At 44.8% G+C, this 17,705-nt stretch overlaps 1 protein-coding gene across 12 annotated transcripts in view; it reads left to right on the forward strand.

Moving 5' to 3' along the window:
* Positions 1-329: 329 nt before the first annotated feature.
* Positions 330-17,705, forward strand: part of LOC105464400 (small G protein signaling modulator 3) — a 36,182-nt gene continuing 18,806 nt past the window's right edge. For 9 of the 12 annotated variants that reach the window (XM_071080626.1, XM_071080628.1, XM_011712252.3 and 6 more), the window contains exon 1: positions 330-437. The gene's annotated coding sequence lies outside the window, so the exon portion shown is untranslated. Of the gene's footprint in view, positions 438-15,490; positions 15,636-17,705 lie in introns of those variants that run through there. The other 3 variants (XM_011712259.3, XM_071080630.1, XM_071080625.1) reach the window with 3 other exon arrangements.

The following is a 17,705-nucleotide window of genomic DNA, read 5'->3' on the forward strand; positions in this document are numbered from 1 at the left end:
TTCTGGGCAGAACATGGGACAACTGATGAAATGTCTGCTCAGCTGAAGTCAGACACCTGGACACTTAATGCCCTCTTTCCCTGGCTGGTGCTCAGTTTCATTTAAGAACCAGGAGATTCTAATGTTTGTAACCATAGCTTTAGTGGAAGCACGAGGGTTAGGAGTCCCCAGAAAGGTATGATGAAGCCTGGGTGGATGTGAGGATTGGTGAGACGGCAAAAGCATCGCTGTGCCTGCAGGCCTTGGGACGGGGTCGCAAAGCTCCTGGCCGCGTCCCGCCAAGTGGGCGGGAACGACTACAGCCCCCAGCATGACCCGCGGCCGCCTATGCTCCGCCCCGCCACGCGTGCGCTTAGGCGCCGCTGAGCGCTGACTGGGTGCGAGCGGGGAAGCCGCTAACCTGACCCGGATTGGCGCTGAGGTGGCCCGTGGGGCAGGTGAGTGCGGGGACAGGAGTCAGCAGAGACTGAACGGCGCCCACAAGTTCCCCTCAGGCTGGGGTTGCGGGGCGTTTGTGGTCGGACTGTTTGACCGAGGGATGTACGGGCCAAAGGCGCCCACTAGAGAGAAGCACCGCCTCGGGCCGGAGAGCCGCCGGGCCGACCTTACTCGCGTCGCGGGTGGAACGGGGGCCGGGGACGCGGCGGGGCGGAGAGGTGGGCTGCGTACCCCGGACCGGCTGACCCTAGACGGCCGAGGCCACCTCAGGTGTTCGGGGCGGGAACCGGAATCCACCGCGCTGGCAGCCGGGAGCGGTTTTACAGAAACCGCGCCTGATGCGGGGGGCTTTTTTTTAAAAAGCCTGGCTGGCTCCGGCACGGGGACAGCTGCAGACTCCTCCTCAGGTTTAACTTGCGCCTTTCCCTTTGAGAGTCAGATCCAGGTGCAGAACCCGGGCTCGGATCCACGCCGAGACTCGGAACACAGGTGTGTTTGCATTTTAGCACGGGGGAAACTGAGGCATACGTTAGCCAGAATCACCCGGTGTGGTTAGGATTGGAATTTTGAAAATTATTCTCATACTTAGTTTACTGATCTAGGCTCTTTTTTATTTGGAGAGAAAAATGAAGCTGTTTCAAAGGTTTTCAGTGACTGGGTGACTAGAGTTGGGGTGGGTTGATGGCTTTTTGTTTTGTGGTGGGATAGAGATATCCTGGAATATTCCACACCCTTCTTGATTCTTTCTTAGTAAATTCAAGTCCAATCAGACTCTGCTTCACAAAAACTGCATTTTCAACTTCGACTCGTTTACTCGTAGTTTGCGTGACAGGTTTGTGATTAGGTTTGTAAGTATATACACTTCCCACTTTTCTTGCTCATCTCTTTTAGTTCCAATTCTCTCTGCACTCTAAACAACTGAATTACATCTTTGTTCTACATATTTCTCTTCTTGGTGATTAATTTGTAATTCTTTTTTTTCTTTTCTTTTCTTTTTTTTTAATTTAAGACTGCGTTTCGCTCTTGTTGCCTGGGCTGGAGTGCAGTGGCGCGACCTCGGCTCACTGCAAGCTCCACCTCCCGGGTTCAAGGGATTCTTCTGTCTCAACCTCCTGAGTAGCTGGGACTACAGGCGCCCGCCACCGCGCCCGGCTAATTTTTGTATTTTTAGTAAAGAGGGGGTGTTTCACTATGTTGGCCATGCTGGTCTCGAACTCCTGACCACAGGTGATCCGCCCGCCTCGGGCCTCCCAAAGTGCTGGGATTGCAGGCGTGGGCCACTGCGCCAGGCCGGATTAATTTGTAATTCTATAGATAGATATCTTTCCTGGCTTTTGATAGTCCTAAGTGAATGCAGCTTTTTCATCCCTAATTATCACAGTAGCCTGAGCTTTAGTTCTTCTCCGTGTCCCTTTTTAAGCGTGGAGGTTTGTGGTCTGGGAGGGAGAGGAGAGGGTGAGGTGTCTGTTGATCAGCTATGGGTAACAGGTGAACATAACCAATGACCAGAACATTAAAAGGCTGTAAACAAACAATTGCTTCAATGTAAAAACGCATACCTCGTGAATTTGGAAACATATCAGGTTGATAGAAAAGTGAACTGGGGTAGAACCTCACAGAAATGAACCTGACATTAGGGTGAAATATTGAGAAGGGAAGTGAGGAGATAATCATCTCTTTTATTTTACAGCCATCTTTCTGTCGCTAGAGTGGATGTAGGAACATCCTGCTGGCTCAGAAGCTTAAAAAAAGCTCTGTGTGTTTTCAGTTTTTCTCTTAGTTCTCAATGAAGGTTTTGGCAGGAGCCCAAAATCTTGTACCTTTGATAATTTAACATGAGTTTCATCTTGCTTACTCTCCAGATAGCCTGTTATTCAGCTGGTGACGTCAGTAATTTTCCACAGCAGCCATTCATGAGCTCATGCAGACTGTCACAAGGAAATGGGAATAGCACAATGAGTGTTACAGAAGAAAAAAAGATCCTGTTTCTTTGCCATCACATATTATACACAGACTTAGGGAATCTAGACTGGAGCACAGGATATGTGGGAGGGGTTAGAACACCAGAGTGCAGGCTCCTACCTGTAGTAATAATCATTGAAACCATTTATTGAATGCCTTCTGCTTTCCAAACACAGAATTTAAGTCTACCTGACTCTAAACTCCTCTCTTTTAACTGCTGTACTACCTTAACAACTGTATTCAAGTATTTCTCATTCTTAAAACTATATGAAACTTCCCTGTGATCATATTTCCCTTCAAATTACTACCATTTCTCCTGCTTTTCCTTTCTAGACTTGTCCTTAAGAAGCAGACTCTACATTCTTCTCTAACATTTACTGCTTTGTTCATTGCAGTCTGGCTTCTACCCTCAACTCTGTTGAAACTACTCTCATGAATTCCTCTCAATGATTTATTATCTACTGTGTATATCTTCTAGACTTATAAAGACGGCTAAGACATGGTTTTTGCCCTCAGGTAGTTTAGGGATTAATGAGAGAGGGTAGTTTATACATGTCAATATATGTTTACCACTGATAGGTCAGTTGTGGTGTTTCGTTTTGTTTTTTTTCTTTTCTTTTTTTTTTTTTTTTTTGAGACAGTCTCCCTCTCTCAACAAGCTAGCATGCACTGGGGCAATCTCGGCTCACTGCAGCCTCCACCTCCCGAGTTCAAGCAGTTCTCCTGCCTCAGCCTCCTGAGTAGCTGGGACTGCAGGCGTGTGCCACCACACCCGGCTAATTTTTGTATTTTTAGTAGAGATGAGGTTTCACCATGTTGTCCAGGATGGTCTCCATCTCTTGACCTCGTGATCCGCCTGCCTTGGCCTTCCAAAGTGCTGGGATTACAGGCGTGAGCCACCACACCTGGCCTGATAGGGTGGGGTTTTTTTCTTTTCTCTTTTGTTTTTTTTTTCTGAGATGGAGTCTCCCTCTGTCACCCAGGCTGGAGTGCAGTGGCGTGATCTCGGCTCACTGCAAGCTCTGCCTCCTGGGTTTACTTACTCCATTCTCCTGCCTCAGCTTCTGGAGCAGCTGGGACTACAGGCGTCCGCCACCATGCCCGGCTAATTTTTTGTATTTTTTTAAGTAGAGACAGGGTTTCACTATGTTAGCCAGGATGGTCTCGATCTCCTGACCTCGTGATCTGCTCGACTCGGCTTCCCAAAGTGCTGGGATTACAGGCGTGAGCCACCGCACCCGGCCAATAGGGTATAGTTTGAGAGTTGGGGAAGGAACACTTTATTGCGAAGATGTCACTGGACTGCCAACAGAGAGAGAAAGCTTAAATTGGTCTAGAGTGTAGTGTCAAGACTGCATGCTTAGGCATATACTTTTAGGGAAAAGCTGTATCCACTGAGAGATGACATGGTTGAAAGATACAGTATAGGCTTTAGAGTCTGACAGACCTGGTAACTGAACCACAGTTTCTTCTTTGTAATATTTGCCTGCATTGTAAGCTCTATGAAAGTAGGGGCTTTGTGTTGTTCACCACCTCACCCCGTCTCCTAGAACAGTGGTAGGTGAGCAATAAATATCTGTGGAAAGGGGCCCAAAGGGAGACCCTGTCTCAAAAAACTAGGAAAAAAAAAAGAAAAGATAACAGATCATTTCCCTTTTCCCTCTCTTGTGTTTGAATTTCATTTGTAAATATCCTTAATTACGTGACTTGAGTATAGGGTTAAAGTCCAATTACCACTTTTTTTTTTTTTTTTTGTCTTTTGAAAACAGTATGGTAGTCAGGAGCACCAACAATGAAGTTCAACTTCTGGCACTACTGCTTGCTTCCTTGCTTGCCTGCTTGATTGACAGCGTCTTGCTCTGTTGCCCAGATTGGAGTGCAGTGGCATGATCATAGCTCACTGAAACCTCAAACTCCTGGGCTCAAGAGATCCTCCTACCTTAGTCTCATGAGTTGTTGTGATTACAGGTGCATGCCACTGCACCCGGCCTAGCTTTACCATTATAAACTTTGAGAACTTACTAGTTATCTCTCTGATGCCTCATTTCTGTCACCTGCAAAAATGGAATAATTAGTGCTACTCATAATGATAGCTAATACGTATTAGGTGTTTGCTATATATACCAGTCACAGTTCTAAGAATTTTACTTGTATTAACTCACAATCCTCACATCAGCCCTGGGTATTGTTAGTATTATGCCCATTTACAGGTGAGGCAACAGTCACAGAAACAGTAACTTGCTGAAGATTGGAGGAGTGGAGTCAGGATTTGAACTTAGTCTGACTCTAGAGTTTACGCTCATAATCTCCACCTTCATAGTTTTTTGGTTTTTTTTAATTTAGCATGTAATCAAGAAATAGAGTAGTTTTGAAGATTAAATAAAATCTATATAAAATGGCTGTGACAAGCATTTACTGTATTAAGTACTACAGTTAGCTTCAAGTTTATAAAGCATTTTGCACTCATTTTCTTTGATTGTCATAGGAACAACCAAATATGTTTGTGAGCATCACTGTCTGGCAGGAAGCAGGCACGCATTTGGTCACTTTCCCAGTCATGCAGCATGTGTGGAGACAGTACCCTAGTGTTGCTCCTCCGTATCTAGATCACGTGGAATTTGAAGCATCACATTTTGAGAGAATTTAGTAGACATAAGTTGTTTTGGCCGGTCCAGCATCCAATCCAGGTTCTTCTGGGGATAACAGCTCAATTTTGCTTTGGAGAACAGTTCATCCCTGACCAACTAGGTGGTAGGCACATGGCCCAGGTCAGGCCAACAGATGTTAGGCAAATAGATGCTTTCCTCCTTTAATTTGAATCTTAGGTTGAATGACACAGTAACAAAAGTTCAGTAAACAGTGACATGACAACCACAGGCTAATTCCTAATATCTGGGCGCTAGAGCTGCTGTTGTTTTCAACCACCTGAGTCTTCAGCTTTTCCTCAGTTCTGTGTCCTACTACATATCCTTCCAGTACATTCCTGTCTTTCATAACTTAAGTTACCCAAAGTCAGTTTTGGTAGCTTGCAGCTGAGACACCCTTAACTTACTTTACATGGCAGGAGATCATGTCATATAAGAGTTAAACTAGGCCTGGCGCGGTGGCCCATGCCTGTAATCCCAACACTCTGGGAGGCCAAGGCAGGCGGATCCACTGGGCTAAGGAGTTTGAGACCAGCCTGGGCAACGTAGTGGGAACCTGTCTTTACAAAAAAAAATTTTTAAATTATTAATAGCTGGGCATGGTGGCATGTGCCTGTAGTCCCAGCCACTTGGGAGGCTGAGGTGGGAAGATCACTTGAGCTTGGGAGGTCAAGGCTGCAGTGAGCTGTGATCGCGCCACTGCACTCCAGCCTGGGTGACAGAGCTAGACCCTGTCTCAAAAAAAAAAAAAAAAAGTTAAAATCAGCTAAGTTGAACGTGAAGAGGAGATAAATCTTGGAGAAGATCTGAGTATCTTCAGATGTCTGAAGTTTATAGAATACAAAGTACCCCTAAAAAGACCAAAGAGGAGATACTACTAGCAAACATATTTTTGCCCACATTAAAGCCTAAGGCAGGGCTTTCCACGGGTGACAGACTGACTTCGTACGTGGAGATAGATATATCCACTAAATTGTTCAAGCCAAGACAAGATGGTCACCTGGGAGGAGTAATATGGGTTTAGTAATCTAATGGGGACTGGATATGGTGGCTCATGCCTGTAATTCCACTGCTTTGGGAGGCTGAGGCAGGATGATCGCTTGAGGCCAAGAGTTTGAGACTACACTGGGCAACACAGCAAGACCAGCATCTCTACAAAAAAATAAGAAATATTAGCCAGGCATGGTGGTGTGTGCCTGTAGTCCTAGCTACTTGGGAGCCCCGCAGTTTGAGGTGGTAGTGAGCTGTGATAGTGCCACTGCATTCCAGCCTGGGTGACAGAGCAAGACCCTGTGTGTATTAATAACCATAATATGGCTGGGCGCAATGACTGATGCCTGTCATCCTAGCACTTTGGGGGACTAAGGCGGGCAGATCACTTGAGGGTGGGAGTTCGAGACCAGCCTGGCCTACATGGCGAAACACAGTCTCTACCAAAAATAAAAAAGATTAGCTGGGTGTGGTGGCGCATGCCTGTAATCCCATCTACTCAGGAAGCTGAGGCAGGAGAGGAACCTGGGAGGCGGAGGTTGCAGTGAGCCAAGATCACACACTACACTCCAGCCTGGGCGACAGAGTGAGACTCTCAAAAAACAGAAGAAAACCAATAATAACCATCTAATGGGTGGTTGTACTGAATGAACTGTAAAGTTCTCTCCAATTCTGAGATAATGATTCTCTGACTGAAATCTAAATCTGCAGACTCCGAGACCTAGAGTTCTTTCTAGAAGATTTACCTGCTTTTCCTCACTTTTCCAACCTAGTCTCTCATATTCACGCTTCGGCACCTATGTGCTGCTCTTTGCTTCAGACCTCTGCTTCCATCAGCCCCTCATCGTCTTCAAGTGTTTGCTCAGGTTTTTCTTACTGAGCCTCCCCTGGCCACCTAATTTAGAACGCAGCTCCTGAAAGTGCCTATTGCTCTTCCTGCCTCGTTTTACTCTATAACACTATTCATCTGACATACAATATGGTCTCTTATTAATCTTTTAAGTCACTTCTTTCCCCTCTAGAATGCTGGGACTTTCAAAGAAGGGATTTCTATTTTGAGCACTTCTGTGTTCCCAGCACTTAAAACAGTGCCTGGTACATAATAGGCACTCAGTAAACATGTTGATTGAATGAGTATTTCCTCAACACAAAGTCACCATTGGGTCTGCTTTGTGTTCTAGAATATCCAGCTCATGCTGTCCACTTTGTACCTTTTCTCCGTTGCTTCCCTTGCTCGCTGGTGCCTTTCTCTTTTCCTCTTCCTTTTGGATCACAGCATTTTAAGACCAGAAGTCTGAGATCACTCCTTCATAAGGACCAGAGGTCCCTATGTAACACAGCTAGTTAATGAAAGATGTGGGGTGGAGGGTGACTGACTGTTGGATTGTTTATCTCTGTTAAACTGTGGTTCCCCTAAGTCTTGCTCAGTTCAGGCCCATGCAGTGACTGCTGCAGAATATGCATATCCCTCAGTGAGTTATTAAGTAAATGTCTCCCTCCTTCATGTGAAGGCTTTTCCATATCAACCTGTAGTTACCTCTTTATTTCCTTGAACTTTGATAATATTTGTGGTCTGTTCTTATTAAGGCAGGGTCTCACTTTGTCACCCAGGCTGGAGTACAGTGGCACCATCTCCACTCACTGAAACCTCCACCTCCCAGGCCCAAGCAATCCTGCCACCTCAGCTTCCCGAATCATCTGGGACTACAGTTGGGCACTACTATGCCCAGCTAATTTTTGTATTTTTTGTAGAGATGGGTTTCTTCATGTTGCCCAGGCTGGTCTCAAACTCATAGGCTCAAGAGTGATCCACCTGCCTTGGCCTCCCCAAGTGCTGGGGGATTATAGGTGTGAGCCATCGTGCTCGGCCTGGTCTCTCTCATTCACTGGCCTTGGGTTGTTTGCTATTTTATGTGTCTGTCTGGTCAATGAAATTATGATCCCATGGACAAAGACTAAATGTACCTACCACAGACCCTAGTCTTGAGCGGCAGTGTAATGTAGTAAGGTGCTGTCCAAGAGAACTTTATACAGTGCTGGAAATGTTCTTGTGTGACTATTAACATTTTTTATGCTGTGTGTGTATTTGTATGTGTGTGTGATTAAGTAATTACAATTATCTGCACCACCCAGGAATAATCAGTAAACATTCTGGCATTTCTTTATTCATTTCTTAATTGTACATTTTCTAGCTTTTTTTTTTTTAAACCATGAGTGTCTATAATTTTTTTTTTTTTTTTTTCTGAGACAGGGTCTCGCTCTGTCACCCGGGCTGGAGTGCAGTGGCACTATCTTAGCTTGCTGTAACCTCTGCCTCCTGGGTTCAAGCGATTTTCCTGCCTTAGCCTCCTGAGTAGTTGGGATTACAGGCACGTGCCACCACATCTGGCTAATTCTTGTATTTTTAATAGAGATGGGGTTTCACCATGTTGGCCAGGCTGCTCTCGAACTCCTGGCCTCAAGTGATCATTACAGGCGTGAGCCACTGTGCCCAGCCTAAAACTTTTATAATCATAAAAACAGGCCGGGCTCACACCTGTAATCCCAGCACTTTGGGAGGCCAAGGTAGAGTCCAGGAGTTTGAGACCAGCCTGGGCAACATAATAAGACCCTCTCTACAATAGTGAAAATAATTAGCAGGGCGTGGTGGTGTGTGCCTGTAGTCCTAACTCCTCAGGAGGCCGAGGTGGGAGGATTGTTTAAGCCTGGGAGGTCAAGGCTGCAGTAAGCTGTGATCACAGCACTTCCCTCCAGCCTGGACAACACAGCAAGACCCTGCTCAAAAATAAATTAATAAATTAAAAATACAAGTTGCTGCAGCTTCAATTTTTTTTTTGAGACGGAGTCTCGCTCTGTCGCCCAGGCTGGAGTGCAGTGGCCCGATCTCAGCTCACTGCAAGCTCCGCCTCCCGGGTTCATGCCATTCTCCTGCCTCAGCCTCCCGAGTACCTGGACTACAGGCACCCACCACCTTGCCCAGCTAGTTTTTCGTATTTTTTAGTAGAGACGGGGTTTCACTGTGTTCACCAGGATGGCCTCGATCTGACCTCGTGATCCACCCATCTCGGCCTCCCAAAGTGCTGGGATTATAGGCTTGAGCCACCACGCCCGGCCCAGCTTCTATTTTTGTAAATTATCTTTTCCCCCATTGATTCACATAATATAAGCAATGTTTTAGCATGATAGTCATCCATATTGGGAAGAACCAAGTAATTAGGAAAGGTTATAGAAACATTTTACTAGTCTATATAAGCCATCGGAAAAGAGGCACAAGCTTTTTTTTCTTCTTTTTTCTTTTTTTTTTTTGAGACAGGGTCTCGCTCTGTTGCCCAGGTTGGAGTGAAGTGGTATGATTTTGGCTCATTGCAATCTCCACCTCCAGGGCTCAGGTGGTCCTCCCACCTGAGCCTCCCAAGTATCTGGGACTACAAGTGTGCGCCACCACACTCAGCTAATTTTTTTAATTTTTTGTAGTGATGAAGCTGCACTATGTTGCCCAGGCTGGTCTTGAACTCTTGGGCTCAAGTGATCCTCCTGCCTTGGCCTTCCAAAGTGCTGGGATAACAGGAATGAGCCACCATGCCCAGCTACAAGGCGTGTTAACAATACAAGATAGTGCATTTAGGAACTGGAAATACAAAATGAAGTATTATATTATTACTCCAAATTTAAAAGGTAAATCTAGAAGCTAAATAACTGGAGTCCTTTAGTTTCTGGAAAAGAACAAATAATAAGCATGAGAGCCCTTTGTTACTACACAACATATATGTAAACTATTGTGCAATTTGTTATAAGTTCTTGTTATAATTCTTGGGGCCATGTGTGGTGGCTCACACCAGTAATACTAGCACTTTGGGAGGCCAAGGTGGGAGGATTCCTTGAGGCCAAGAGTTCAAGACTGGCCTGGGCAACATGGCAAAACCCTGTCTTTACCAAAAATACATACAAAACTAGCTGGGCATGGTGGTATGTGCCTTAGTCCCAGCTACTTAGGAGGCTGGGGTGGGAGGATGGTTTGAGCCCTGGAGGCAGAGGTTGCAGTGAGCCAAGATCACGCCACTGCACTCCAGCCTGGCAGACTAAGTCAGATCCTGTCTCAAATAATAATTCTTATTTTATATTATAGATTTGTTTGTCTTTCTACCAGATCAGAATAAAAGCTCCACAAAGTCAGGATTTTGTTTTGTTCACTGTCCTGTCTAGGATCTAGACATGGATCTAGCCTAGGGTCTGACACAGAGTAAGCACTCATGACGTAAAAGAATGAGAGTGGTGCCTGCCATGTGAGGTCAGGATAAGTTTAGGACTCATCAGTCCGAAAAAGTAAGGGTTGAGAGGAGACTGAAATTTAAAATGGCATTATGTTAACATCTACAACATATTGAGCACCAATTATTTCATTTATCTATTGCTATGTACGGATCACTCCAGAATTTAGCAGCTTAAAGCAACAATAATCATTTTATTATTATCTCTTGCTGGGGGGTTGGTTGGGCCCAGCTAAGTAGTTTTTCCTGGGGTATCTCAAGCAGTTGCAGCTAGACGGGACTGGAGTCATCTCTAAAGTTTCCTTACGTGTCTTAGGGTTGATGGTGGCTGTCAGCTGGGTCCCACCTGGGACTGTTGGCTGGAGCACCTATATGTGACCTCTCCATGTTTACCTACCTCACAGCATGGCAGGTGTGTTCTAGGAGCTAACCTCCCAAGGGAACAAGATGAAAATGCATGACATTTTTATGACATAACCTTAGAAGCTACACAGTATCACCATATTGTCTTGGTTGAGGCAGTCACAGAGGTTTGCCTGGGTTCACGGGGAGTGGATGGGACCCCACTATTCCATGGGAGAAGTGTCGTCATATTTGAAGAAGAGCATGTGAGATATGTTATGCTGTGTTAGCCCATCTTTGGAAAATAGGGTCTCCATGCCAAGCATGTGCTAAGGGTTTTAAGAAACTTTTTCACTTATTCTGCAGGTACCTGTTATCCTAATTTTACTGATAGGGAAGCTGAGGTTATGGAAGATGAATTGGCCACACAGCTAAGTGGCAGAGCAAGTTGTCAGGCCCAGGCCTTCTTGCTCCCACTGTAACACTGTATAAAGGTGAAGGTAGATCTCTTCACAAAGTCCTGAAATACTATGGAAGGTATATTTATGTAGGTTATAAAACAGGTAATTAAATAGCTCATGAAACAGGTGATTACTACTTCAAACATTTATTAAATCCCTAAGTACTATACTAGGTGCTAATAAGGATTCAGCCCTTGAAGAGCTTTCAGTTTATAAATAAGGCACTACTGATAGAAATCAGTAGGAACGGCCCGGCGCAGTGGCTCATGCCTGTAATCCCAACACTTTGGGAGGCCGAGGCAGGCGGATCACGAGGTCAGGAGATCAAGACCATCCTGCTAACATGGTGAAACCCCGTCTCTACTAAAATATAAAAAATTAGCTGGGCATCGTGGCAGGCACCTGTAGTCCCAGCTACTTGGGAGGCTGAGGCAGGAGAATGGTGTGAACTGGGGAGGCGGAGCTTGCAGTGAGCCAAGATCGTGCCACTGCACTCCAGCCTGGGCGACAGAGCGAGACTCCACCTCAAAAAAAAAAAAAAAAAAAAAACATGTTTTAATGTGCTGTGGAATATAGTCAAATGAAACTATCCAACAAGTTGGAAATAACCTATGTTGTCATGGCTAAAGATAGAGATTTGTAATTTACCTATATGACAGTAACAGCTAAATCCCCATTCAGAATAGGAATGGACTCCCCAGTTGGAATCCATTACGAATGAACTAAAAGAAAGAAGACTGATGTGGGGAATGTCTTTTTTGGGGGTCTGGAGAAAGAAGAGGCAGTAAAGAAGCAGTTAAATAGAGAAGAAAAACCAGTATGGTCTGTACCCTCAGAGTCATTGAACAGTTCAAGAAACCAAAGTAAGTCAGCAGAGTCTGATGCTTCAGGGAGTTTCAGGAAATGAGGCCACAGGAACAGGATTCCAAATAATAACTAGGAAATCACTGGAGACCTTAGAAAGCAGTTTAGGTGGTGACAGAAGCTAGGGTGAAAAGCTTAAGGAATGAGTTGATTGATGAAGCATGGGCACTTTTAAAAGTATAGCAGTGAGGCAGAGGGATAAGAGCTAGAAAGGTAAGTGCTTGAGTGGGTACAGGTATAGTTGCCTTGTTTTGTTTTGTTTAATTCAGGGTTCAGGAGATCTGAGTATTTGCACTAGACACAAAGCCATTGGAGAAGAAAAGACTGAAGATGCACAAAGGAAAAGAGTATAAAGGAAATGGGTTGAAAGGTTCTTGTGGGTGGAGAAGTTACTCTAGGAAGGAAGAAGACCACTTTCTCTTCTGAGAGAGAGGGCAGAAAGAGAAAACAGGTGAAAAGCATTTTTGACATGGAGAATAAGGAAGTTGAGGAAGCTTAAGTCTAGTAAGCTGAGCTTCGTTAAAGCTGGAGTACAGTCCCTCAGCTGGGAGTGAGTGGCAGCAGAGAGTAGTTGGGTATCAGAAGAATTATGAGAATGATTTGAAAGTATCACTGAAGGAAATACGATGTAAAGTCAATTAGAGATGAATGAAGGCTGCTGAGCAACCGTGAAGATAAATAGCATGTGGCTTGTTCCTAACTGTGTCCAGGAGGAACGTGAGCAGAAAAAGCAGAGGAACAATTTTTTTCTTCAAGACCGGGTCTCACTCAGGTTGCCCAAGCTGGAGTGCAGTGGTGCAATCTCAGCCCACTGCAGCCTCGACCTCCCGGGCCCAGGTGATTCTCCTATCTCAATCTCCTAGGTAGCTGGGACTACAGGCGCACACCACCATGCCTGGCTAATTTTGGGGGTTTTTTTTTGTATTTTTAGTGGAGGTGGGGTTTTGCCATGTTGCCCAGGCTGGTCTTGAACTCCTGCACTCAAGCAATCCACCTGCCTTGGCCTCCCAGAGTGCTGGGATCACAGGTATAAGCCTCTCCCAGCCAAGAGGAACTTAAATGGGGCTAGATGAGGCAAAAAGTTGTCATTAATTCATGGTTAGTTCAGATGGTTGTGTAACTTTTACAATGTAGGAATGAAGTATGTGGACCTGATTGTTGAAATTAGCATTATTAAGTATGAAATAAATATAAAGATATGGTCTGCTTAACCCTAAGGTTCACAGCAGTAGGAGGACAACCTCATGTGACATATCTTCTGGGATTTCTGTTGGTAATGATGCTGATCCGAATGTAATCCAATGGGCCTGTCTCTATGCTGTTTCCAAGTTTTTGATTCGGTTTCAGATTAGAATAGTATAAATCAGAGACTTCTGGTCTGGCTATGCTGCTTTAAATCAGTCGTTTGACCTCTTTAGTCCAAGTTTGTTTCTTTCTTTCTTTTTTTTTTTTTTTTAAAGACACAGTCTCGCTCTGTCACCCAGGCTGGAGTGCTGTGGCCGGATCTCAGCTCACTGCAAGCTCCGCCTCCCGGGTTCCCGCCATTCTCCTGCCTCAGCCTCCCGAGTAGCCGGGACTATAGGCGCCCGCCACTTCGCCGGCTAGTTTTTTGTATTTTTTAGTAGAGACGGGGTTTCACCGTGTTAGCCAGGATGGTCTCGATCTCCTGACCTCGTGATCCGCCCGTCTCGGCCTCCCAAAGTGCTGGGATTACAGGCTTGAGCCACCGCGCCTGGCAAGTTTGTTTCTTTCTTTCTCTCTCTCTCTCTCTCTTTTTTTTTTTTTTTTTTTTTTTTTTTTTTTTTTTTTTTAATAAAAAGACAACTAGAGATGAGGTCTCGCTATGTTGCCCAGGCTGGTCTTGAACTCCTGGCCTCAAGCAATCCTTTTGTCTCAACCTCCCAGATTGTTGGGATTACATATGTGAACTAGTGTGCCTGGCCCTTGTTTCTTTTTTTTAAAAAATATGAGAGATGAACCCACAGGATCCTTCTAACTCTATAATTCATGACTTTGTGTAAGTCCCTTTGCCCTGCACCCCAGTACTAAAGAAGTTAATGGTCTCTAAATATAGGTGCAGATCTGTTAGAGAAGTTTGTTTGCTCTTATAAGAATTCTCTCCTAATTTATCTGTTTAATTTTGAATTTTCACACACAAAAAATTATTTAATATAGTTGTTTTGTGTCTTAAATCTGGCTGACTCCCACTAGGTCATCCCAGGTCAAGATACTTTGTTCTTGCACATGCACAGTTCCATGATCTTTTCTGGAAATTGTCCTGCAAAGTTAACTAGAGTTGTGCTAGTCAGTGTAGTATAGCGAGACTGCTGAGGGGTCAGTCCTGTTTGATATGGGCAAGATGCTTAAGCTCTCTGATCCCTGGTTTTCTCAGGTGTAAAATGGGGATAAGGCCTGTGAATGTGCTTAGCGTGTGATGAATGCTTAATACATATTTTTCCTTCTTTCATAGGTTTCCTTCTAATACCTCCATCTGCTCAGTGCCACAGAGTATAATAGCATATATACTCTACAATACTGTATATACTCTAGTATAATACAATTACCATTCTTTAGGGTAATGTTATATAGCTATGTTCATATCTGCAAATGAAACATTTCTGGTAATTATATAGATGGTAATGACAAATAAATGACGTAAAGATGAGATAGTTTGTTGACCTCTGTCGTTTAATTATATGAAAAATAGCAACTTTGTTAACTATATTTATAATCTCCTCTTAAGTGCCCTAAGCTCCTATGTTAATATAAAACTTTCAATATAAATTTCTCAGTGGCCTTCTTTGCCAGTCAGCCCTTAAGGAGCTTTATTTTCCTCAAAAACTCTTGTCTGCTGTTTTTCAGAGCTATCTGAAAGCTGAGTTGCCTTAACTGGTATTTATTTCCCTTCTACTTCTGAGGGGGTGGTTATCCCCCACCCCTGGTAGTGGGAATGACAGAAGGTCCATGCAGTTACCTTGCTTTTGCTTTCCTTATCCTTTCCAGAAACTGCTAGGCCATAAATATTAAAGGAATCATCCAGGGAGGGACTCAGGTAAGTGACCAGATGACTGTGGATGATTGATTACTTGATGTGAAGAACTAGAGGAGCTGGGCACGGTTTTGAGTGGGAGCAAGTCCGCGAAGGGCAGCTGAGTTTAACTCCTCTGCAGGAAGGGCACACGCATACCTGGTGTGCTGAATTCTAGGCTGAGGTTCCTGTTTCCCTGATACATGTCTCCAGTCTGTGTTCTCCCTTACACAGTCACACCTAAGTCCCGTCTACAGGAACACTCTATCTCTGTCACAAAGAAAATATTGACTCAGGGAAGGGTAAGCAGACCCAGCTGCAAACCTTGTAGCAGGAGTGGAGTTCAAGGTAGAGTGTGATTCTTAGAGTTACTTTGCTCTTCTGCTGATGCCAGTTTTGGGGGAGGCAGCTGAGAAATGTGTATGATACTATGGATGTTCACCTCAGATGTCCTTGTCATAAAGGGTGACATAAATGATCAACAAAAATTACTAGGGTAACCGGAGGGGGAGTGAGTTCTAGAAGTTTTGTGCCACTAGCTGCTTCATCTTGGAGTTTGGTGGGGTCCAGGCTTCAAGGCTGTCTTTACATACTGCTGAGTAATTGCTGTATTTAGCAGCATTCTGAGAGAACACAGGTGGGTTCCAGGATAACATTGCCAAAGCATAAAATGTGCATTGGAGGCAAGTGTGAGGCAGGTGTTCATAGATGAGGCTGCAGGGAGTAGCGGGGCTGCTAGGTCATGCAGGGTCTTATAAACCAAGTTAACCAATTTGGACTTTAAAGCAAAGGGAAGGTTTTAAAGGAGGGAAATGGTCAGTTGCATTTTGAAAGAATTTCTGTGGCTGCAGGGTAGAGAGTGGATGGAGGGAGAGCGGAGGCAGAGATTCCAGTTGAGAGATGTATAATAATCATGATGGTGAAAAATGACTACGGCCCCAACTAGAAAGTAGCAGCAGGTTGTAAGAGAAAGGGAGGCTTCAAAAACATTAGGAAAGGCCAAATAGTTGAGGGGTGAAGATGGAAAAATGAAGAATCCATTAAACATGACCCCCAAGTCCTGCCTGGAGAAAGTGGGTAGGCAGGTTGTAATGGCAATAGAACCACTGAAGGAGGACCAGGTTCATGAGGAAAGGTGATAAGTTAACTTGGAGAGCGGCAAATTGGAAGAATATGGAGGAGCTGCCCACCAGCTGGATGTGCTGATCTGAGGTTCAGAGAGAAATGCATCTTGGAGCTAGAAATCAGTTATCTGCCTGTAGATGTTAATTGAAGTTGTGAGAGTCACCAGGAGCTCCAGGAGAGTGCAGAGAGCTAGAGGAGAGTCGAAGGCAGAACGTTAAGGCATCTGAAGAACAGGCATAGGAGGAGGAACTGGAAAAGGAGACTAAGAAGGAATCAGAAAGCCGGGAGGAAAACCAAAGGATCGTGACACATAGACACCCAGAGACACTGTGTGTTAAGGAGGAGGAAGTGATTACAGATAAATGATACGGAGTGGTCAGGTGTGGTAAGAACTGCAGTGTAGGCCAGGCGCGATGGCTAACACCTGTAATCCCAGCACTTTAGGAGGCCGAGGCGGGCAGATCACAAGGTCAGGAGATCGAGACCATCTTGGCTAACATGGTGAAACCCTGTCTCTACTAAAAATACAAAAAATTAGCCGGGTGTGGTGGCGGGTGCCTGTAGTCCCAGCTACTCGGGAGGCTGAGGCAGGAGAATGGCGTGAACCCGGGAGGCGGAGCTTGCAGTAAGCCAAGATCGTGCCACTGCACTTCAGCCTGGGTGACAGCGCGAGACTCCATCTCAAAAACAAAACGGCTGGGCTCGGTGGCTCACGCCTGTAATCCCAGCACTTTGGGAGGCTGAGGTGGGCAGATCACCTGCGGTCAGGAATTCAAGACCAACCTCAACATGGGGAAACCCTGTCTCTACTAAAAATACAAAATTAGCCGGGTGTGGTGCTGCATGTCTGTAATTCCAGCTACTCGGGAGGCTGACGCAGGAGAATTGCTTGAACCTGGGAGGCGGAGGGTGTGGTGAGCCGAGATCGCGCCACTGCACTCCAGCCTGGGGAACAAGAGCAAAACTCCATTTCAAAAACACAAAGAACTGCAGTGTAGTCATTAGATTTAATGAACTTCAGCTGTGCTGGATTGACTCTTTAGCCCTAGCTCACACTGAGGACACTAATAATGCAGATATGTGAAATAGAGAGAAAATAGAACTCATTATTGGCCATTTCATAGATACAGAACAAGTCATCTAGGGAAAAAAATCTAAACTTTGTAGAAGTTCCTCATACTCATTTCATTTTTAAATGGGGGGCACCCTAATCTCTTGCTCTGTGATTCTCTAAAGGTCTTTAAAATTGTTTTCATGTTTAACTTTGTTTGCATAGGTAATAACACTGTTCAGAATGCAAAAGGTACAGAAAGATTATGAAGTAAAAGTCTCCCTGCCACCCAGTTCCCCCCACATGTAGCCTTATTTCATATGAAAATTTCTCCCCTTTTTAACAAGCATTTTCACATTTTTCTCACTCTCCTTGCTTTTTTTACTTAGCCCCTATCAGTGACAGCTGCACACCATTTTATTATATAGATATACAGTAATTAAACAGTCCTGTATCAGTGGGTATTGAGGTTTCCTAATATTTTGCCATCTCATATTTTGTTTTCAAAACCAGTGCTATAGGGAGTTAAGT

Source organism: Macaca nemestrina, chromosome 15 (assembly GCF_043159975.1).
Source record: "Macaca nemestrina isolate mMacNem1 chromosome 15, mMacNem.hap1, whole genome shotgun sequence".
Taxonomy (NCBI): Eukaryota; Metazoa; Chordata; class Mammalia; order Primates; family Cercopithecidae; genus Macaca; species Macaca nemestrina.